Raw genomic sequence first — 23,674 nt, forward strand, 5'->3', positions numbered from 1 at the left:
AATTTTGTGAAAAAAGTGCTAGTTTCCCCCTAAGGGAGCGGCAAAAGGTAAGTGCTTGGCATTTGAAGGGGGAAGTCATTGGGACTGTTTTCTATAAGGTTATGACTTGTCTTCTCCTCCTTTTGGGGTTGAAGCACCCCACTGTCATGGTCAAGAGCCTTGGGGCTGAGATCTGCCTCTTGGGCGTCTGTATCTGCCTCTTTGTGGTCTGTCTGACACTGGAAAGGACCAATTTTTAGAAGGCCAATTTCTGCTAAATCGAGGTGGCTGTACCTGTAAGAAATCCTTCACTGTTTGCATAGATTTTGCCTTATCCTCCATTTTCTTTAATACCTCTTCTGCCTTAACACCAAACAAGATATCATGCTGTAAAGGAGCATCCAATAATTTTGCCTTAACATGATCAGGTAAACCTTGTTCTTTTAACCAAGCATGCCTTCAAATCACAGATCCTGTAACTGCGGCTCTACAAGAAGCCTCTAAAGAATCAAAACCACATTGCAGAGTATGTTTTCCCACTTGTTCAGCTGCATGCAATAAATCCTGCATTTCCTTATAATCAGGACCTTCTGAGCTTGTAAGCATTTTCTGTTTTAACAGAGACATTAAGTATTGTTGGTATTTAAGCATGTGGAACTGGCAATTTAAAGCCCTTACTGCTAAAGTTGCAGAAGTGTAAACTTTCTTCCCCCATCTGTCTAATGCTCTGGAATCCCTGTCAGAGGGAACTGGATTTTTAGCAGTGGAAGCCTTTACCCCTTTGGGACCCTGGGAAATAGTTTCTGGGTCAGCAGCAAAGTTTTTATATAGAAATTTGTGAGAGTCAGGGACTCTGTAGAACCTATCTCGCTTGACTGGTGCTGGGGGTAAAGAATCAGGGGTTAAACTGGATTCGGAGAACACATCATCCACAATATCCAACACAGGCGGAATAGCAAGGGGCCTGTGCTGAGGCAATAAAAGAAAATCTCTGAGCCTTTTCTTGGATTCTGAATAACCCTGGCTCTCCCAATGGAAATGCTCCCTCATGGTATGTAAAGTTTCCCCAAAAGAGTAATCCTCAGGAGGAGAGGTTGACGGGATTGATTCTTCAGCATCAGAGTCCTCATAGGGGGGTAAAGAGTATCCCTGGTATGAAGAGGAATCAGAAGAAATGGAAACCTGGTCAGAGGAATCATAGTCTGTATCCTGCCTAGGCCTTTTATCAGGAGGGGGATGGGAACCCCTGATCAGAGTAATTAGGTCTTCGGCCATTTTGAGCATCTGTTTTTTTGGGCATGGAGGCCTGTCCAGGTGAATGCTGTACTTGTTTCTTTGTCTTTAATGGAGTTTTAGACTTAGTTGTTGTTTTGATGGTAATCTGTGAAGGTCTGAAAACACCCTCAGAAGCCGATGCCTGCTCAGCGGCTCCGGACCCATCTGAGGGGTTAATTTCCGTAGGCCCAATACCTTGAGTTTCCAGAGGCCTAGAAATCTCCACGTGGGAGTCAGAGGCAGCCTGTGGCTCTGAGGTAGCGGGTGTCAGGGGCTGTGAAAGCGCCTCACTGAGAACCGGCGAGCCGGTGACTGGCCTAGAAGAGGCTTCATCGTCGGATGCATGTCCTTATCTTTGTTTTTGCGTTTTTTGTGAATTCCGGTCATCGGTTCTTCCGACGGCATGGTATAACTGAACCTTCGGCCAAAATAATGGTGAGCAAAATCAAACCGACGTTTAATAGTGCACTTGTTAAATCTAGCACAAAACCGACAACTAGCGATGTCGTGGTCTGGGCCTAGGCATGGAATACAGTAAGAATGAAAATCCTTATGAGGTATTTGCTTCCCACAAGAAATGCAGTTATTAACTTTTACTGATATCGGTCTGAGGCAAGAAAAAGTTTCCCCAACGAGGTACTTAGCTTTATTGAAGACTTTGGTTCTGAAATTCAACTTCGAAAATCTCAGGAGTCGGCCGACTGGCACTTGCGAACTGCTTTTGCTTCGGGCACCGCACGGCAAGAAAGACTGAAGAAAATGGCGTAGGCTGCATCTTATATACCCCTGGCGCACTGACGTCAGGGAAGAAGTGACAGCAACCGACGCCGGACCAAGACTTTGGAACTCTGGCTGACTGCAGGACCACCTGACAGCAGGATAACCCAAGTGTAATGACTGCAGCAGTGAAACACGATAAACATCTTGTAAAGTGACAGAAAAATACCCACAGAGTCTTACAGGGGATGTGTGTGTGTGTGTGTGTGTGTGTGTGTGTGTGTGTGTGTGTGTGTGTGTGTGTGTATGTGTGTGTGTGTTTATGTCTCTTTCTCTCTCTAAATACCTTTACATTTAAATGTTTTCCTACACGTATGTATAAGAAAACAGACTCAGAAGAAAGGCTCTTCGTTAGAACTTGTGAAAGGGGTCTGGCACAAAAATTAAAACAAAAACCACTGCGCCTGTCTCTGTGGCACAGTGGAATAGAGCTTGAACTGCAAGTGAAGAGGCATAGCCAGCTTGCCACTTGAGGGAGAGGACTGCATGCATTCAGGAAAACAGTGGACAGTGTTAATGCCATCGTGGCAACACGGGAAATCACTGCACATGGCTTGAGAAGAGAAAGAGAAACAGGGCTAATTAGAAGGAGTGCTCCTTGTGAAACTGAGGGGACATCCTCTGCTGTCAGCCCATTACATGCTCCTACCCAATGCCTCACTGGGTGTGTGTTATTAAAGATGAGAAAAAAAAAACAATAAAACTCTTGAATCAGAACTAATGGTTGTTTGACTTGTGGCTCCTCCTAGACGAAACTTGTCCTGGTAATGGGGAATTTATCAGCCGATAGGTGGTGGCAAAACACACTAAATAAAAAGACAAGGAAATCAGTAAGCATTGTCTGCCAGGTTTGCTTGCTTTACTGCATTAGCATAAATATAACAAATTTGCTTTTTACAGGTCTGTACATCACTACACATTAACACGTTTCTTACATTTATTTTATTGACACCAACCACTGTGGGCGACTGGTGTTTGGTGTTTTGGTTTTATTGGTTGCCAGAGCTTTTGTTGGTGTAATTCCTTCTGTTAACTTACTTTGTCTCTTACAAGAAATATGTTTATTTTCTCCTTTCCAAAGTGCATTTGATATAAATCAAATACATTTACAAAGTTTTTTTTTATGTCAGAGTGCTATAATTTCAAAAACAGGTCCAACAAACAACTCAAGCAAAGCTCACTATGTCTGATTTACCTAAACTGCTTCCTTTTTTAAAACAAAATAAGTAAGAGAGTTTTAATGAAGATACTGACCTGCCAAAGGACATAGCACATAGGACAGGAACTACATTCAGAACACATATCACCCCATAATCAAATACAGGATGACGAGAAACGATAGAAAAAAAAGTGGAAAGGATGGAGAAAGAAAGACTGCCAAAATGGAGATGTTCTCAGTTCCAGTGACTCATTAGATGATGAAATATCCTGCAAAATAAATAGAGAACATTGTAGCGCAAGGTCAAAACAGCACATCTGCCCTGCATCAAAACAGACACACAGTGAAGAGACATTAGAATAAATCTGGAACCAGTTTGGGAGCCAATTAAAATACGGCAGGCAAGACTCGAAAATAATGAGTGACAGATCTTACATTATGATTTGATAAACGTAGAGGGAAGGACTCTAAATGAAAGAAAGAACAGTGTACACAGTGGTGAACTAGACAGCCAATCATAAGTTAAAAGAAATAGCATACTTCAGAGATAGAAACAAAATCAAAGAATACAGAAAGTGTTAGGAGAAAAGGACAGCTTATGTAAATTTACCAAAGAGCGTAATATAAGTGCGATTAAATTGCCATCTACGTTGCATTCAGCCATGGCCGTAGTGCTCTTCAACCAAAACAGCAGTGTCCAAGATCCTTCCTGGCAAAATTGCATTGTTTTAACATGAAGGTAAACCTTACCCCGATGCCCTGTACACAAAAGGGAGAAATAACAGCATTAACAAACACTACAATGTTCCAAGAAATAGGGTTCAAAGAGGATGAATAACAAAAGTGACTCCAACACATGTAACATCACCAATGTGTACTCATATACTGCTCAATGTGTCAGTAATATTCACTGAGGTAATTATGACCATTTAACAACGCACTATATAAAATATTACCATAAAAAGAAACAGAAGTAAGATGGTAGGCAATTTCTAATGTCTGGGAAAAGGGGTGCAGAAAAAGTAAATAACTAGGCAGGCAAGAAGGAAACAAACACATTGAAACAAATTATAGGCAGTGTGGTCTAAGGCCGACAATGGAGCTAGTCACACATTAAAGAATTTTAGAACAGTGTTGTCAGCTGAAAAAGGGATAAAAACAAAGTCTATCAATAACAACAAAACACAATAAGCAAAGACTGAGGGAAGGAGTGAATTTCACACTTTGGAAGATAGGAAGAATAAAGGTGCACAGTGTTAAATAATCATAACACAAACAGGATGAACAAATATAGTCAACAGATATCTTCTGTATGAGAAATTACTACAATCTTGCATGGACAAATAATTGTGAGTTTAATAATATACCATTCCATCAAAACCACTTCCTCCAGTCATGGCCAAAACTGCAAACCTTGACAAATACCATAGCAGTTCTAGCCACTAAAATGACATTGACAATGTTCTTCTTTTTTATGGGGCAAGTCCCCTAATCCCCATCCTCCAAGTTGCAACTTTGCCAGTTGCATGCTTCCATTCTTCTTGCTGTGTTTACGGTAACACAGACAAAAGAACTATGTCTACCAGCCACCACAGCATGAAAGGATCTGTTGTTGTTGTTGTCTTTCGGCTTTTCCCGATTAGGGGTCGCCACAGCGGAACTCCGGTCCGCTAATGATTGGTAGTTGATTTTTATGTGCTGAGTTACCAGCCCTGACGCACAACCTTCAACGAAGATATGCCCATTCACGCATGTCTCCACGCAGAAGACGCTCTAGCTGAGAATCGAACCGGACAGCGTCTTACTGTGAGGCGACAACGCTACCGCAGCACCACCACCATGGGGTCATGAAAGGATCTGTATGGTGGCATTTTTCAGTGCAAGCTCCTTTCAGTGATAACAGCTGAACAAGACATTTGTCAAACTGAATGGTACACAGTACAGAACCTCATGAAATAAAACTATGTGCAAAATATGTACTTAACTACAGGCCTGTTGACAGACAACAGTCTGTCTTGGTAGGTTGGCTATCTAAGTTATTCATTGGTTGATGAACTTGAAGTTGATACACCTGAGACAAAATTTCAAATTCCTAAATGGCGTGGGAATAGTTATCCACTCTCTGGCACTGTGTATTTGTTTTTGCAGACTTGCAGACAGTAGTTATAACATGCAAATTGCAAATGCTTTTTGAAATGAAGAAAAGACAAATTGTGCTTTTTTCTGGTAACCTTTTGTTAATGTCCCATATGTGACACAGACGAAATGCAAATGTTCAGAGGGTGTGAGGTAACACTCAAAAGATCTTAAAATCACTCATTATTTTGCAGATCCTGCCTGTGTGACTAAACATGAAAGACAGTTTTTTCTGATTACTACATCACTTCACAGGACAGTGGGATATCAAGAATGTACAGTTCTGTAATTAAACTTACCATAATAGTAGACATTCAAAAGATCACTGTTGCAGTAGCCTTAGTTATATAGGTTACATCCTGCTAAGGATATAACATCTGCCCAGCTTACAAAGCATTTGGGCACATTCCACTTGCCCAAATGTTTATTCATCTCAGAATAAGCTAATTCAAATGGATATGACAAGAAACACCTATTTAAAAGATCAACTTGCAAAATGTGTATACATGTAACACAAAAGCTGGAACTGGACAAAAATATGTTATACATTAAAAATGAAAATAATAACTTTTTGAAACAATGATGCTTTCTGTAATGTCTTTAAATGTCAATGGTCTCACAGATAAAAAAAAGAATATTTAACTATATTAAAAATGTAGAGTACAAATAGATATGTTACAGGAGACACATTTGGAAAGAACTGAACATATGAATTTGATAAAGAAAGATTTTCAGAATGGTTATTTAGCTGAATGTCTGGGACACAGGAAAAGAGGACTACTTATATTAATTGCAAATAGGAACGCCAATAATGACAGAAAAGGATAAAAAAAGACAATAATGACAGATTTGTACTGCTAAGAGGCTACTGGCAAGGGAGATGGATTACACTGGCATGTATTTATATTTCACCTAAAACTGCTATAATGGAGCTTAAGAAAATTCTAGGAGAAATAATCAGTTTTCATCAAGGAATATTACTTATAGGTGGGGACTAGAATTTGACTTGCAGCAGTGAAGATATGTCTGGGGGGCCCAGAAGTGAAAATATAACAAAGGAGCGTAGATTTTTGAAGAAACTTATGAAAATATTTGGCATGGAAGATGTGAATTCAGTAATAGGAGTTTGGAGTGAATTTAAATATTATTCCCCAAGTTATAAAAACTGGGCTAGGCTACAAAGAATTTACATTTCATAGGAACATGCTAATTTAATTGAAGGTCTTAATATGCACCCAATAACTATTTCAGACCATTAACCAATAACAACTAAAATAAAAACAGAGGGTAATGAAGTAAAGATGAGACACTGGCGCTTTCCCACCTATCTGTTGAAAAGAGTGGAATTTAAGGAATGGATAGTGGAAAGTATTCAGGAGCTATATGAGAGGACAGAAATTACTTCTGAAAATATGGCTAGGGAGTGGGATAAAATTAAAGTGTTGTTTAAAAATATTGTGGAAATAAAAGAAACAAAGCTATTGTTAAGAAGTAACAAGAATTATTTAGGGGGACTGACAAATGTTAAAGCATTGCAGAATAGGGGGGAATCTCACAGAACAAGAATAGGCTCAATTGCAGAATGTGAAGCAGAAAATAAGGGATTACCTTAATAATATACACGAGTTTACAAAGATTGCTGTTAAGCAACTTATTTTGATAATAACACTACAGCACAAAAACTTTTAGCACAATGACTGAGGCAACAGAAAGCAGAAAGGGTTGTCACCAAACTTAAGAGAGCCTGTAACAAGAAGGTAGCAACAGACCCTATAGAGGTATTTAGGAAATTCTACTAGTGTCTGTATAAAGCCGAGAAATATGGAAATCAAGAAAAGATAAATGGAAATGCTTATGGAAGGATTACATATGCCAAGGTCAGAGGTAGTTGAGACTCAATTACTAACTGTTAGGACAGGAAGAGATGAGATAAAAACTGTGATGTATAACCAATCTACAGGAAAGTCCCCAGGAATAGATGGTATTCCTGTGGAAGTGTGGACACTAGGAAGGAAAAACTGATACAGATCTGGAAGGTTTTGTTTAATTGTATTTTAAGAGGAGGAGAAGTACCACCACCCTGGAAGAAAGCAGTGTTAGCTGTAATACCTAAAGAGGGTAAAGATCCATCAGATCCAGCTTCATACAGGCCCATTTCAATACTAAATCATGACTATAAAGTGTTTATGTCTATAATGGCTAACATAATGGCAAACGTAATGCCAAAATTGATAGATATGGATCAATGTGGTTTTGTGAAGAAAGACAAACATTTCTCAACATTAATAGAACAGTGATGATCCAGAGGGAAGTAGAATGTGAGAAAACAAGAAACCACCACTATTGTTGGTGGGTCTTGATGCAGATAAAGCCTTTGACAGACAAAGTTGGGACTCTATGAGCAGGGCAATGGAAGAATTTACATTTCCTGAAAAATTATGAGGTTGATTAGGAGGATATACCAGTGATCACAGGCGAAAATTAAAGCTGGTGGGGTCCTCTCTGATAATTTCTGCTTGAGCAGAGAACCAGACAGGGGTGTCTTATTTCCTCTATGTTATTTCCATTATATTTATAACTACTGGCAAAGAAAATAAATGACTCAGAAATTCAAGTATATAATTGGTATGGTAGTCAAAAAAAGCTTTGCAGATGATATTATTTTATACATGAGAAAACCAGAAAGAGACATTACACTGTTGTGGAACATTCTGAGACTGTTTCAGATCTTTTCTGGATACAAAATTAATGACGCTAAAACAAAGGCAACAGTGGTAAATTATATACCCACATATGAATTGGTTCAACAATATCCATACTTATGGGGACATGATAAAATGAAGTATTTAGGAGTATGGATTCAAAATTATTCTGGTGTGGCAGCTAAGCATATGTGGAAAGAGACTAAACAAAAGATAATATAAAAACTTAGAAAATGGAAGCTTTGTTACGTGGATATGGATAGTAAGATATAAGCAGTTAAAATGTTTTTAGTCCATTAGTCTTATTCACAGGTCAGGCATATTTCTATCAACCAATGGAGAAGTTGTGGATAGCACTTAATAAAGAGCTGAAGGACTTTATCTGGGATGGGAAGACAGCAAGAGTCAAGTGGGATACGTGGATTCTAGCAGTAGAACAGGGCAGGCTGCGAATACCCAGTTTGAAGGGGTATTTCAGAGCTACACAGTTAAGGCTCCAATGCATTGTACAAGCAGAAAACTATAATTCAAAGTGGAAAGGGGTGATGATGAAATGGGGAAGCTCAAGAAACAAGGAGAGACTGGGATTTCATTTGCAGCCCTTTAAGGAGAATAACAATAATCATAGAGAATATTACATCTATAAAGCAGCAGAAAGTATCCTAAGAACTAAGCCAACACAGGAATGGAGAAAGGAGATTCTGTCGATATGGATGACTGCAATTATGGATATAGACAATGGGCAAGAGAGGGCTGGAATTTACGGGAGAAAACTAGCAAATGAACAAAGGTATTGGGAGCAAACAACTACAGAGGGAAAGATGACAGAATGGGAAGATGCTAAGAAGTTATTTGGACTGCAGGTTAGAAATTGCCTTTCCTATCAAGGATTGGTATCAGAGTATAGGCAAACAGAAAGAAATAGGGGGGTCCTAAATGAAAGACCAGCACTGGCAGAATTTTTAGTAGAATCTAGAACAGAAGCTGTCATTAAAAATGAATAATTACTTTAGCATATAAAATATTGCAAGATAACTATAAGAATCAATCACAGGAGGTTAGAAAGGATTGAGAAGAGAGACTGGATAAGCAATTCACAAAGAAATAATGGGAGGCTATATAGGTATGTCTCCCAAATATGCAACAAAATCTAGAAGGCTTAGAATTCTTCTTGGAAATGTTTACATAGATATTTTTATAAGTAGACTCCAGAGAATTTTTCCTCAGGAAGACAGTAAATGTTGGAGTTGTGATGGAGAAGAAAGAGGTAATTAGGAACATATTTTCTGGGAGTGAGATGAGTTGGTGGACTTTAAGGATTCCCTGCGGGATGCACTGTCAGACATGCTGGGTGGGCAGACTGGTGTGACAAGGGAGATGATTTTTCTGATCTATGATACAGAACTGGAATTGACTAGACATGTCAAGACCTTGCTTTGTCTAATTATGGTGTCTGCCAAAAAACAGTCACTAGAAAATGGAAATTAAAGTCTAAACCAACTATACTAGAAGTAGTGAATATAGTAACAGAGATAAAACAACTGGAATTGAGATTCTGGGTAGGAACAAACTACATAGGAAAAAATAAGAATTGTGGGAATAATATATACTGGGGAGGAATGAGGTTTAAAAGAAGGCAGGACTTAAATGAGCTATGAAATGTTTGACTGAAAATGATTGGGTAGATTATAAGTGATGTATAATGTTTGGAACTGGGAGTGTGTCAGTAAGGTTTGCAATCTAAAATGCTTGCAACTAGGACTGTGTCGGTGTGGTTTGTTTTCATTTATATAAATGCATGATTGCCTTTGTTGTAAGTGATGGTTTAATAAAGATGTTTCTTGCTTGAAAAAAAGGGGGCAGGAATTGAATAATTTATGTAATGTTGCTTAGGTTATATGGTATATAGCAATACATGTGAAGTCTAATGTTTGTAAACGTGAACTTGTTAATATAGTTTGATTGCTTTTACATAAACATAATTTGTCTATATCACAAGTGATAACTCAATAAAGGTGTTTAAAAAAATAAACTGGGCTATATTAATTTGCAAAAAAAAAAAAAAAAATGAGCTGACTAAAAAGGCAGGTTTGGGCTCCAAGCTCTTCAGAGCTTTCATGCCAACAGACAGAAGGAGGCTGCTCACTGAGAGGACAATGCTAGGAACAAAACAAAATAAGAATTTACACCCTGGAATAAACAAGAGACCAAAAAACACATGGGATGGAGGGAGGGAAGGAATGGTTACTACAGCAGTGATCATATGAACATCTGCTGTTATGGTAAGTTTCCTTACACAGCTGTACTATGCTCATTATATTGATCACTGCTGCAGTAACCTTTGGTATATGGGTAGATTACCCTAGAGTACAACATCTGGGAGGAGGAATGGGAAGGGTCCATAAGCCCCTTGAGATTGGTCCTAGCAAAGCCTAATCTAGACCCACTGAAGGAATCAAGCTTATAATGCCTTGTAATTGTATGTAGAGGGACAAGTTACTGCTTCTATAGTACTTCTGGAATCCAACCCTTTCCAAAAAGCCACAGATGAAGACAAGGCCCTAGCAGACTGGGCCTTGACCCTGCCTATAATAGCTTTTTGTGCTAAGTATAAAAAAGGTAATAACCTGAGACAACCATTTCAAATTAGTCTGTTTTGACATAGGTTGTCCTTTTTTCTTACCTTCACAAGAAATGAACAACTGATCTAAAGATCTAAAAGATTTAGGTCTATCAAGATAATACCCAAATTCTCTGTGGACAACCAATTTATCCTTTTCCCCTCATTTTTAGGTTACGGAAAGAAAAAAGGAAAATAGATAGTTTGGCGTATAGTACACCTAGATATCACTTAAGGCTAAAAGAAAGATTAGTTCTCAGAGAAACCCTGTCTATGTGGAAAGCAGATAGGGTTGACTCACCACAACAACTTACAACTCAGATACTCTTCTTGAAGAGGTCAGAGTAATCAGTCTGACAATCTTCCATGGACCATGATAAGAACTTCAAGTCAGCCAGATTAGCTGGTTGAAATGGAGCAAGTGTTAGCTTCTCCAACACAAAATTAAGATTTCAAGGAGGGGCCACCAGTTTTCTTGGAGGCCTCTTGTGTAAAACCCCTTTCATGCTGAAATGGTCAATAAATGAACCTTAAATCAACCTCTTATTCAAAACCCCTTTCATGCTAAAATGGCCAATAAATGAACCTTGATGGTGGAGTAAGAAGGACCACAGAACAGTAACACACACATATTGGAAAACCGTAGAGACACTAGCCTCGTCTAGGTGCTGGTTATGTTGTAGGCACCAGCTACAAAAAAATTTTCCATTAACTAACATGATTTCTTAGAAACAGGCTTTCTTTGTCTCCTTTACTACTTTCTGCATGTCCTCAGCAAACATGTGTACAACTTTTATGCCACACAATCTTGCTGTAACAGAATGTAGGATGACTGCAGAGTGAGACTGTGCTGTGAAGTTATATCCCAAGCTAAGATGGGTAGTCTGTAAAGGGGTTGCAACCTGTTTCCCTCATGTTGTTGATGTACCACATGAATGTGGGATTGTCTGCAACAACTTAAAGAGGTCCAGGGGACCAAATATGATTCAGAGAGTTGACTGCCTTGACCAGGGCAAGCATGTCTTTTATATTTATGTGCTTGTGTCACTCCTCGGTGTCCAATACATCCTGCAAAGTCTGATGCATCTATGGTGACTGACTGGTTTGGAGCAGGGAGGGAAAAGGGGAGACCTGGGTTTAGGGAAATTTGCTGTTTCCACTAAGTGATTTGTCTTCTGACAAACCCAGCGCTGACATCTGAAAAGATAAAGGATGGACCAAAGAGACTTCAGATACCATTGTATCTGTCTTTCCAGGGGTATCATGAGAATCTTAGATGTCACGAGACCCAAAATCCTGAGGTATTCCCTCACAGTGATTGAAGTTTGAGTGGCAAACTTAAGAAAAGTACAGTTTTGTACCTACCATAAATGTAGATGTTCGAGTGCTAATACAGCTGCAGTCAAAACAGATGGGTTCTCCTGCCGTCAGGCGGGTCCTCGGTCGGCCGAATTCCAAAGTCTAGGTCCGGCGTCGGTTGTCGTCGCTTTCTTTCCTGACGTCAGTGCGACAGGGGTATATAAGACACAGCCGACGCCATATTCTTCAGTCTTTCTTGCCCCAGATGTCAGGTGCCCCCAGAAGGAAGGCAAAATATATAAAAATATATATATATATATATATATATATATATATATATATATATATATATAATATATAATCATGCATTGCAATATAATCAAAAACAGTAGTTGCAAGCAAATACACCATAGAAGGATAACCCAATCAAGTTGTGAGATGAGGAGTTAGCCACTAGGTCTGTACCCAGAGGGGAAGGAGGGAGGGAAACCTGGACTGCAGCTGTATTAGCACTCGGACATCTACATTTATGGTAGGTACAAAACTGTACTATGTTCATCGTGCATACAGCTGCAGTCATAACAGATGGGTAGAATCCCAAAGCTACGCACAGGGTGGTAGGCACTAGGTGGAACTGGGAGGAGCCAGAATGCCCTGCAACACAGCAGTGGCAAAGCCTGCTCTAGTTTTGGAGTATAAAGGAAGGTGGTAGTGTTTAGTGAAGGTATGCACAGAACTCCAAGTGGCTGCCTCCAAAATATCTTTGGTAGGGACTCCTCTGAGGAAGGCTGCAGAGGTAGCTGTGGCCCTTGTGGAGTGGGGTCTGATGCCTGCAGGTACAGATTTACCATGAAAGGAGTAACAAAACCGTATGCAGTGGCCTATCCATTTTGAAATAGTCTGTTTGGAAATTGGCTTCCCTTGAGCTCCTACAGCATAGGACACAAAGAGTTGTTCTGATTTCCTGAAAGGCTTTGTTCTGTCCAAATAGTAACGTAGCTGTCTATGGATGTCTAAGGAATGTAGCAGCCTTTCCCCTTTGTTTTGAGGATTGGGGTAAAAGGTAGGGAAGTGTATGGCCTGATTTAAAGCTACCCTGGATATTACCTTAGGCATAAATGACGGGTTGGTTCGTAGGGAAACCCTGTCCTGATGGAAGATGAGAAAGGGCTGCACAGCCATGAGGGCTTGTAGTTCCGAAACCCTACGAGCTGACGTAATGGCCAGAAGGAAAGCTGTTTTCCAGGACAAATATTGCAAATCTGTTCAGGCAGCTGGTTCAAAGGGAGGCAATGTTAGTTTTTCTAGAATGTAATTAAGATCCCAGGCTGGAATTGGTTGTTTCCTTGGAGGTCTTATATTCTTAGCCCCTCTGAGGAACTGTCTTAAGAGTGGGTGGGAGAATAATGGTGGATCAGTGTTGTATTCAGCAGAAATGGCTGAGGCATGGATTTTGATGGACGAAAATGAAAGTCCACTGTTCAACAGCTCAGCTAGATACTGCAATATCTGAGGTAAATTCAGTTTTTTAGGATCCTGGCTTTTTCTCTCATTCCAAGTGCAAAACCATTTCCATTTTGCGGAGTAAGCCTTTCTAGTAGATGGCCTTCTGGCCTCCAAAATGACATCCTGCACCTCCTTGGAGAGTAGGGTCTGTTGTGGTGTTAAGGAATTTTCCATGCAGCCAGATTGAGTGTTTTCAACTGACTGTGAAGAGTTTTGTAGCTGTGCTGAGTCAGTAGAAGAGGCATTAGAGGTAGAGTCCAGGGAGGAGAATGTGTTAGGCTCCTCAGGAGTGGGTACCAGTGTTGTCTTGGCCAGTCTAGAGCGATCAGTATCATCTTCGGTCTGTCTGCTCTTGCTTTCAAGAGCACCTTGGGCAGAAGAGGCAAAGGTGGGAAGGCGTAAACTGTCCGTGCTGCCCAACTGAAAGAAAGGGCATCCACTCTCCAGGCCTTTGAATGGAATGTCCTTGAGCAGAATTTTGTCAATTGATGATTCCTGTGGGAGGCAAAGAGATCTATGTCTGGCCTTCCCCATGCTTGGATTATCCTTGTAAACACTTGAGGATGCAACTTCCATCCATGCGGGTCTGTCATATTTCTGCTTAGATTGTCTGCCAGCGTGTTTTCCAAACCTGGCAGGTACTGTGCTTGAAGTTCGATTTGCCATTCCAGAGCCAAGTTCCAAAGTGACATGGCCAGCCTGCACAGGGGGTATGAATGTGTTCCTCCTTGTTTGTTTATGTACCACATTACTGTGGTGTTGTCTGTTCTTATCAATAATTGCCCTGGATGCAGGAGGTCCTTGAAAGCTGTAATTGCATTTATCACTGCTAGCATTTCCTTTTGATTGATGTGAAGGTGCTTTTCCTTTTGGGACCATTTGCCCTGAATGCACCTGTCTGTCATGTGTGCCCCCCAGGCGTAGTCTGAAGCGTCTGTTGTGATGACTTGATTTGCTTGAGGCTTGCAGAATGGTAGACCTGTGTTTGTTTGGCATGCTTGGGCCCACCATAGAAATTCCTTTTGCAAACATGGGATTAGTGGTATTAATGTTTCCAAACTGTGGCTGTGTTGAGACCATAGGTTTTTTAGGTACCACTGAAGTTTCCTCATATGCAACTTTGCACATGGGATTGGAAGAATGCAAGATGCCATGAAGCCCAGAGCCTGCAGGATTTTCCTTGCAGTTAGCCTGGTACAATTTGCTAGTATTTTGAAGTACTGAGTTAGTTGCCCCTGTTTTTCTGGCGTAAGATAGGCCATCTGGGTGTTTGTGTCCAAGTTGGCACCCAGGAAAATTATTTTCTGAGATGGTGTTAGCCTGGATTTCTCTTTGTTGACTGTGTATCCCAGAGAATTCAATAACCGTGTTACATAAGCCAGATGTTCCAGAAGTATGTGTTTGCTGTCCGCTTGGATCAGGCAATTGTTCAAATAAGGGTAAATATGTATCCCTTGAAGTCTGCAGTAGGCAATTACTGATGCCAGGCATTTCGTGAATACTCTGGGTGCAGTAGATAAGCCAAAGGGCAATGCAGAGAATTGATAGTGGATTGAACCTGCAAGAAATCTGAGGTATCTTCTGCAGTTTTGTCTGATTGGGACATGCAGGTACGCCTCCTTGAGGTCCAATGTTACCAGCCAAGACTCCTTGCCCAGCATGGGAAGAAGCTGCTGTAAGGTGAGCATCTTGAATTTTGGTACGAGTAGAAATGTGTTTAGGATGGATAAGTCCAAAATGGGTCTCCAATCGGTTCCCTTCCTTGGTACCAGGAATAGTCTGGAATAAAAACCTTGACCTTGTTCGTGAGTAGGTACCTCTTGAATAGCTTTCATGTCCATGAGCTTTGAAATTTGTATTTGAGCCTCTGCCCTTTGATTGTGTGGCAGGTTCGGCATGCCTCTCATTTTTGGAAGTGTGTGAAAATGAAATCTGTAGCCTCTGTTTATAATGTCCAGGATCCATTTGTCTGTTGTGATAATATGCCAATTTTTTGAAAATAATGCCAGCTTTCCTCCCAAGGGTGCTGCCACCTGAGCCTTGCTTGGCATGCAAAGGGGAAAGTCATTGGGTTTGTTTCCTGTATTGTTGTGCACTGTCTTCGCCACCTCTTGGTGCTGGAGATTGCCATTGTCTGCCTCTATATGATCCTTGAGATTGTCCTCTGCCCCTTGTGCGCCTGTATCTACCTCTTTGGGGCTTGTCCGTGGCTGGAAAGGACCAGTTTTTTGAAGGCCAATTTCTGCTAAAACGTGGTGGTTGTACCTGTAGAAAGGCTTTGACAGTTTGCATAGATTTAGCTTTTTCTTCCATTTTCCGTAGTATCTCCTCAGCATTAGTACCAAATAATACATCCTTTTGTAAAGGAGCATCTGGAAGTTTAGCTTTAACATGATCAGGCAAGGTTTGTTCCCTAAGCCAGGCATGTCTACGAATGACTGATCCTGTAACAGCAGCTCTACTTGAGGCCTCTAGAGCATCATAGCCACATTGTAATGTGTGTTTACCCACTTGTTCTGCACTATGCATCATATCCTGCAACTCCTTCAAATCTGGTTATTCAGGTTGTGACATTTTATTCCTTAATTATGATAACAGAAACTGCTGATATTTAAGCATATGGAACTGACAATTTAAGGCCCTCATGGCTAGGGTGGCTGAGGTATATACCTTTTTCCCCACCTTTCTAAGGATCTAGACTCTCTTTCGGAAGGTAATGGGTTCTTAGCAGTAGAGGCCTTCATTCCCTCGGGGCCTTGAGAAATGGTTTCAGGGTCAGCATTATGGCTTTTGTAAAGAAATTGCTGTGAGTTAGGAACTCTGTAGTACCTATCAGGCTTGACTGGGGCAGGAGGCAGGGAATCCGGACTAAGGCAAGCCTCCGAGTAAACATCATCAAGTGTGTCCAGGACAGGAGGTATCGCCAGAGGTCTGTGCTGAGGTAGCAAAAGAAATTTCCTAAGTCTTTTCTTGGAATCTGAAAAATCTTGGCCTTCCCAATGGAAGTGTTCCCTCAAGGTATGCAAGGTTTTCCCGAAAGAAAAATCCTCTGGGGGAGATACAGAAGGAATGGACTGCTCTGCATCAGAATCTTCAAAGGGAGAGTACGAGTGCTCCTCTTCATTAGAATGTTCTGAAATAATGGAGCCCTGGTCAGAAGAGGGAGAATCTTCCTCCACTCTGGGTCTCTTGTCCGGAGGGGGTTGGGAACCATTGATAAGAGTAATTAAATCCTCAGCCATTTTGAGCATCTGCTTTTTAGGCATGGGGCCTGGAGATGGGCCCTGTGCAACAGGCCTCTTGGGATGCATGGCTGATTTGGATTTAGTAAAGGCCTTAATGGAAAAGGAAGATGAGGGTCTGAAGACACCATGGGTGGAAGTGGACCTGTCCACATTAAGAGGCTCAACACTCACAGTGGCTTCGGTAGCTGTAGTCAGGGTATGGGCCGAGGTACCTGCGGTCTCGGTTACAGAAGACACCGCCAGAGGAGTGTCGTCGGTAGTCAGGAGCTGCATAGGCACCTCTCTGAGAACCGGACCACCTGTAGCCGGTTTTGGCGTGGTGTCGGTGGAGGCCGCGGACCTCGCATGTCGGTCTTTGTCCTTGCGTTTTTTGGACAAAATGGTAGTCGGAGTCTCCGACGACATTTTATAATCAAAAGCTTTACCAAAAAAGTGCTGGGCGAACTCCGCCCGACGCTTAATAGTGCGTTTATTGAAAGTAGCACAAAAGAGACAGCCCGAGACGTCGTTGTCTGGGCCTAAACAAGGTATACAGAGGGAATGGAAATCCTTATGTGGTATTTGCTTCCCACAAGAAATACAATTGTTAACTTTGTCTGACATCGGTCTGAGGCAAGAATAGTTTCCCCAACGGGGTACTTAGCTTTAAGAAGACTTTGGTTTCCAATTTTTCGTAATTTCAGGAGCTGGCCGACCTGCACTTGCGAACTGCTTCTGCTTCGGGCACCGCGCAGCAAAAAAGACTGAAGAATATGGCGTCGGCTGTGTCTTATATATCCCTGTCGCACTGACGTCAGGAAAGAAAGCAACGACAACCGACGCCGCACCTAGACTTTGGAATTCGGCCGACCGAGGACCCGCCTGACGGCAGGAGAACCCATCTGTTATGACTGCAGCTGTATGCACGATGAACATCAGATCTATATGTAACTATTTTTTCCTGTGGAAGAAAAACTCTTTGAACTGAGGTGTCTATTTGACACCCCATGAACAAAATCCTGTGTGAAGGAGTCAAAAAAGACTTGTGAATGTTTTCTTGAAATTCCAGCTTGTGTAAGCCAGTTCTCACCCAAGGGAGAGATTCACAAAACTTTGAAAAAGAGTCTGCAAAGTTAAGCAAATCATCTAAACGTTGAAAAATGTGAACACTCTGTAGTCTACAATGAGTATAACAACAGGTAGACACTTTGTGAACACTCTTGGTGCAGCGGATAGTCCAAAGGGTAAGGCAGTGAACTGATAATGTGATCCAGACACACAAAACCATGTGAAATGCCTTAAGTCTGGATGAGTAGGGATGGGATGATAAGCATATTTTAAATCTACTGTCACCAGGAAACCTGAATGAGGAAGAAGAGGTAACAGGTTGTGAAGTGACAGCATTTTGAACTTGGGCACTATTGCAAAAAGCTTTAGCATAGAAAGATGCTGAACTGATATCCAAGCATCTTCCTTCTTTGGCAGTAAGAACATCCTTGAATAAAAACATTTCCCAACCTGGAAATGAGGAACTCGTTCTATCTCTCCCTGAGACAGCATGTGTTGATCTTCAGAGCCCTTTTGTCTGAAACTACCAGTTGCCAAAGAAAAAAAGTGAATATTCAACCTTTCTGGGAAGGAAAAAGGACTGCCAGCTGGGAGAGAGGTACTGGGTCCTTTAAATAGTCATTCTGACTTCTTAGTCTGTCTTTTTTTCTTAAACATCTGTTTACCTGCATTTTGGTGAGGCTGTTCATTTTGTTTTTTTGCTGAAAATGGATGAAGGGTTAGAGAATCCCTTAGAAACATTGAAAAACGAGGAATAAAAAATCTTAACAGATTCTATGTATTAACTTACCCCTTTCATCACACTTTTTGATAACCTCTGCAGCACAGGAACCAAAAAATTAATCTCGAGCAGAAGGATAATTTAAAATCTCATTTTTCACATAAACTGGGAGGTTTTCAGAACACAGGTATGCAAACTTCCACAAAACTGAACTAGTGGCCATAGCCCTGGAAGAAACATTAACTGTGTCATACACACACTAAACAGTAACTTGTGTCCTGTACAATGGAAGAAAAATACAGCTGTCCACACTTACCATAAATGTAGATGTTCAAGTGTACTCACTGTTGCAGTCATAAATGATGGGATTTCCTGCCCTATAATCCCTTGGCTGGTCCAACTACCAGAGAATTTTCTCCTCCTCCTGAAGCCGGCAGGCACCATGACCAATGACAAGACATCTGGGTACAGAGGGAGTCAGCTGGCGCCATAACCTCAGTGCTTTCTTTCCCCTGACAGACAGGTGTCCTCTAACAGGTCCCTAAGGTCAGAGGTATAAGCTCATACTCCAGGGTACATACAGAGGATGAGGGAACAACCTGGAAGTAGAGAGGATCATATCCACCACAATCCCACAGGGCAAGAGGAGAAGGGGAGGATGGAAAGAATACTGCAACAGTGAGTACACTTGAACATCTACAGTTACGGTAAATGTACACAACTGTACTATGTTCTTCCGGTTTCATTGTTACAATCATAACTGATGGGATGTCTCCAACAACTGAAAGGAGGGTGGACGGAAAATTTATGGAGAGGAAAGGATGCTCTGCAAGATGGCAGTGGCAAACCACACTTTGGACATGTACAAGGTTGGAAGATGATAATGTTTGGTGAAGGTATGCACAGAGGACAAAGTAGCAGCGTCCAAAATGTCCTTGGTGGCCATCCCTTTAAGAAAGGCTTTAGATATAGCGTAGCCTTAGTGCAGTGTAACCTCACAGGGTCTGGAAGCTTCTTTCCATGATGATTGTAGCAAAACAAGATAAAGTGAGAGATCCATTTGGAATGTGTTTGTTTAGAAACTGGTCTCCCCTCAGAGCTACAGACAAAGGCCACAAAAAGCTGGTCAGGCTTCCTCACATTTTTTGTTCTGTAAAGCAGTTGCTTGTGCACATTCAAAGTATGGAGGACTCTTTGTCCTTTGTTTGGAGGGTTAAGAAAGAAGGTAGGCAAGTGGATGGTCTGATTTAAAGAGACCTCTGTAACCACTGTAGGCATAATAGGTTCATAGGTTGGTACTAGGCTATCGGCCCTAAGGCCTATGCAAGCCTAGCCATAACAAATCCCTGAAAATTTTTTCCCACAATATTTACTTCTCTGGGTCCCTGTCTAGCAGGGCGACTGACATGATCCCCAGGGTGAATTTCCTATCTCCCGTCCAATCATCAAGGTTCCTTTTGAAGAGGGCCAATGAGGCGCTCTGCTTGACATGTATGGGCAGTCTATTCCAGAGTATGGGGAGTCTCTGGGTCAGGAACCTATCCCTCCAGCATGTTTTGTTCATTGTGATGATAAGGTTTAGTTCCCTGGAGCGTGTGGCTCTGAGGGATTGGGATTTCTTTAAGTGGAGCATGCCCAACAGCTCAGGGTTTGACATGGCCTTGTATGTTAAGCAGAGATCGCCTCTGAGTAGACGATATGCCACAGAGTATAGCTGGAGTTTTTTTAGATGGTCAGCATATGGCATCTGCTTTAGGCCTGTGATTCTTTTAGTGAGGTATTTCTGTGGCCTTTCCAGCTGTTGCAGATGTCTTGTGAGGTACATACCAAATGGGGCATTATACTCTATAATGGGTCTAATGAGGGATGAGTACAGTGGGACAATGACCTCTTTTTTCTGGATGAAAAGCCCTTAGTGATGAGGTGTGCCACATAGAAGGATTTCCTGACTGTTGTGGAGATGTGGTTATCAAAAGTGAGACCGCTGTCCACTTGTGTCCCTAAGTCTCTCATCACACTTTCGATGTTTAGTGTCCTGCTACCTATGTGGTAGCTCATGGGTACATGTTTTTTTCCAAAGGGGATAACTATACATTTCTTGGCATTAAGCTTGAGCCCATGGCTCTGGCACCAGGCATCTGTTTCTGTAAGGCCCTTCTGTAGAATATCCACTTCATTTGGGGATTCTATAATGGCTCCCAGTTTGCAGTCATCTGCAAACTTTGTTAGCCAGAGTCCCTTAGTGTTGGCTTGTACTTCAGAGAAGTAGATGCCAAACAAGAGTGGTCCCAGGACTGAACCCTGAGGTACTCCACTTGTCATTTGTCTGGAGCTGGATTTGGAGTCTGCTACTTTTACAATCTGGGTTCTGTCAGTAAGCCAGTTGGCAACCCATCAAGTGACATAGGGATTTATGCCCAGCTTAGTAAGTTTATCTATGATTCCAGAGTGGGGGATGGTGTTGAAGGCCTTGGTGAGGTCCAGATAGGCTGTGTGGACCGCCTTACCCTCGTCGACAGCTCTGGAGACTGATTCGAAGAAGTCAATCAGATTCAGGAGGCAAGATTGGCCCTTCACAAACCCAAACTGGGTGGGGTCCAGTGTTTGAAGGTTGCCAATGTCTTTGTTTATAAGTTCCATGATAATGCGTTCCATGCCCTTGCAGATCAGGCTTGTCAGACTGATGGGACGGTAGTTCCCGGGATCCAAGGTGGATCCTCCCTTGTGGAGCGGGATAACTGTAGTTGTGTGCCACTCAGTGGGCACGAAGCCTAAGGTGAGGCTATGATTAAACAGGACACTTAGGTGGGGTGCCAGTTCATTTTGTAGTTCATGTAGTACACAGCCTGGGATGTCATCTGGTCCCATAGATGCTGTATTCTTAGCTTTGGAGAGTGCTGTTTCTACCTGTGTGGCTGTGATTATTGGAATTTGGCAAACTTTTGGTATTGAGATGGGCCCTTTAGGGGGTGAGAGGGGGGGTGAAGTTGGCACTAGATCGATCTGCCACGATATTGGCAATATCCTTGGGATCAGTATATTTAATGCCATTCTGTTGTAGCTCAGAGCAGATCTGAGCATTGCCATTTAGATTCTTGACATAACTATAGAATGCCTTGTGGTCGTCTTTGGAATCTTTGGCAATTTTATTTTCGTAACTAGCTTTTGAGGATTTTATGAGGGATCTCAGTTTCTTACTGAGGCTGGTGAGGGAGTTTTTTGCATCCTGGGATTTTCCTCTTTTCTGCAACAGTTTCTTCCTTCTGTTGTCCTAAGAGACACTCTGTCAGAGTGGAAGATGATTAGAGGTTCCACACACACAAGGGCTTGAAGATCTGAAACCTCTCTAACTGAAGTAATGGTTAGCAGGAATTTGATGTCTGTATAGGGAGCTGGTTTGAAAAGGTTGGATGGTGAGCTTCTCTAGAATGAAATTAAGATTCTGTGAGGGAATTGGAGGTTTCTCAGGGCTTTAATGTGGATAACCCCTCTCGAGAACTGTTCATGACAGAATGGGAGAAGAGAGGGCGTTGATCAGCCAGACAAGCTGAAATTGCTAAAGCATGAATTTTAACAAAAGAATAAAAAAGTCTTTTGTCAAAAGTTCTGATAAGTATGAAAGGATCAGAGGCATCTGAGCTTGAACAGGGCTCTGTCTCCTCTTTTCTGCACCATATAGGGATTTCCTTCCATTTAGTGGAATAAGATTTTCTTGTGCTAGGTCCCCTGGTTTCTTTTAGAATGTCCATGGCCTGTTTGTCAAGGGGTGGCCCCTCCAGGAGTCAAGTTATCATCCAAGCTGTCAATTTCAGACTGTTCAGGTTGTGGTGTATAATGGTGCCCTTGTTCTGTGTGGATAGATCCACTCATTGAGGGAGCAGCTATGGTTCCTTCATGTTTAGACTGAGCATTACAAGATACCAGTGCTGCTGTGTCCAGTCTGTGGCTATTAGAATTTCTCTTGGCCCTCTTCCATTATTTTCAGCAATATACTGGGCAGCAATGGTACAGGGGGGAAGGCACAGAGGAACAAGCCTGTCCAAGGGAAGGAGAAGTATCTGTCTTCCAGGCTGGCTTTGTTTTGGTCCTTCAGTAACACTTTTTTCAAGTGAGTGTTTTCTTTGGTGGCAAAAAGGTCTGTCTCTGGCACACCCCATTCTTTGGCCATGCTGAGAAAAACTTTCCCATACAGTTGCCACTCGTGAAGGTCTGACAGGCTCCTGCTTAGGAGTTGACTATTTTCTCCTTGTAGGTAATCTGTCATGAGGTGCAGACGTAGAGAGTCTGCCATTTCCCAGAGGTCGAAGGCTAGGAGACAAAGAGAGTAAAAGTGACCCCACCCAATTTATTTATGTACCACATAACTGTGGTATTTTCTTTCTTCACAAGGAGTATTCCTTGTTTCATTGGTCTTTGAAGGCAATCAGACCTTTTTGGGCTGCCATCAGTTCTTTTAGGTTGATGTGTTTGTTCTTGAACAAACACATCAAACTAATCTGCCCTGAGTCTGTAAATTGCTGTTGTGGGCCCCCGGGCCATCTCCGAAGCATCCGTGGTCAGAGTTTGGTCCTGAAGATGAACCTGAAGGGAAGGCCCAAGTTGAAGAATATACTTGGGCCCACCATGCAAACTCTTTCCTGGAACAAGGGGGAAGCTTTACCCTGAATGTGAGGGATTCAGAATGTTGACACCACACATTTCTGAGGTATCACTCCAGCTTCCTCATATGTAGTCTGGCCAGAGGGATCATGAGGATGCAAGAGGCCATGTAACCCAATGTTTTGAGGAAGTCTCTGACTGTGAGGTAGTTCGTAAGAAGGAGCTTTTGGAAGTTGTGTTAGAAAGATAACCTTGTCTGGAGGAAGGAAGGCTTTCTGAAGTGAGGAGTCCAACAAAGTCCCCAGGAACACAATGCTGTTTGCGGCAATGATTTGGGACTTCTGGGTATTGATGGAGAGCCCTAGTGAAGTCAGGAACTTTTGGGGGTAAAGTAGATCCACTTTACCTTTTTCTATATATGTTGCTTGAATGAGGCAGTCATCGAAGTAGGGATACATTTGAATATTCTTTGACCTGCAGAAGTCTATCACCAGGGTGAGGCATTTTGTGAAAACCCTGGGTGCAGTAGACAAGTCAGAGGTCAGAGCACAGAATTGGCAATGCTTCACATCTGTTCTGAAACACACAAACTTCCTGTGAGACTTTTTT

The 23,674-nt window shown here is 41.9% G+C and overlaps 1 protein-coding gene and 1 long non-coding RNA gene across 3 annotated transcripts in view; both read right to left on the reverse strand.

The window, feature by feature from the left end:
- The window catches only part of LOC122790008, a 150,116-nt gene extending 146,176 nt beyond the window's left edge, over positions 1 to 3,940 (reverse strand). Inside the window, exons 1-2 of the long non-coding RNA XR_006362904.1 lie at positions 3,801 to 3,940; positions 3,286 to 3,459 (exon numbers count right to left, since the gene is read on the reverse strand). This is a non-coding gene — a long non-coding RNA (uncharacterized LOC122790008). The remainder of the gene's footprint in view (positions 1 to 3,285; positions 3,460 to 3,800) is intronic.
- Positions 1 to 23,674, reverse strand: part of SHROOM4 (shroom family member 4) — a 1,399,869-nt gene that overhangs the window by 611,046 nt on the left and 765,149 nt on the right. The gene's annotated exons all lie outside the window — the stretch shown is intronic.

Source organism: Protopterus annectens, chromosome 15.part0, assembly GCF_019279795.1.
Source record: "Protopterus annectens isolate FY-2018-M chromosome 15.part0, PAN1.0, whole genome shotgun sequence".
Taxonomy (NCBI): Eukaryota; Metazoa; Chordata; order Ceratodontiformes; family Protopteridae; genus Protopterus; species Protopterus annectens.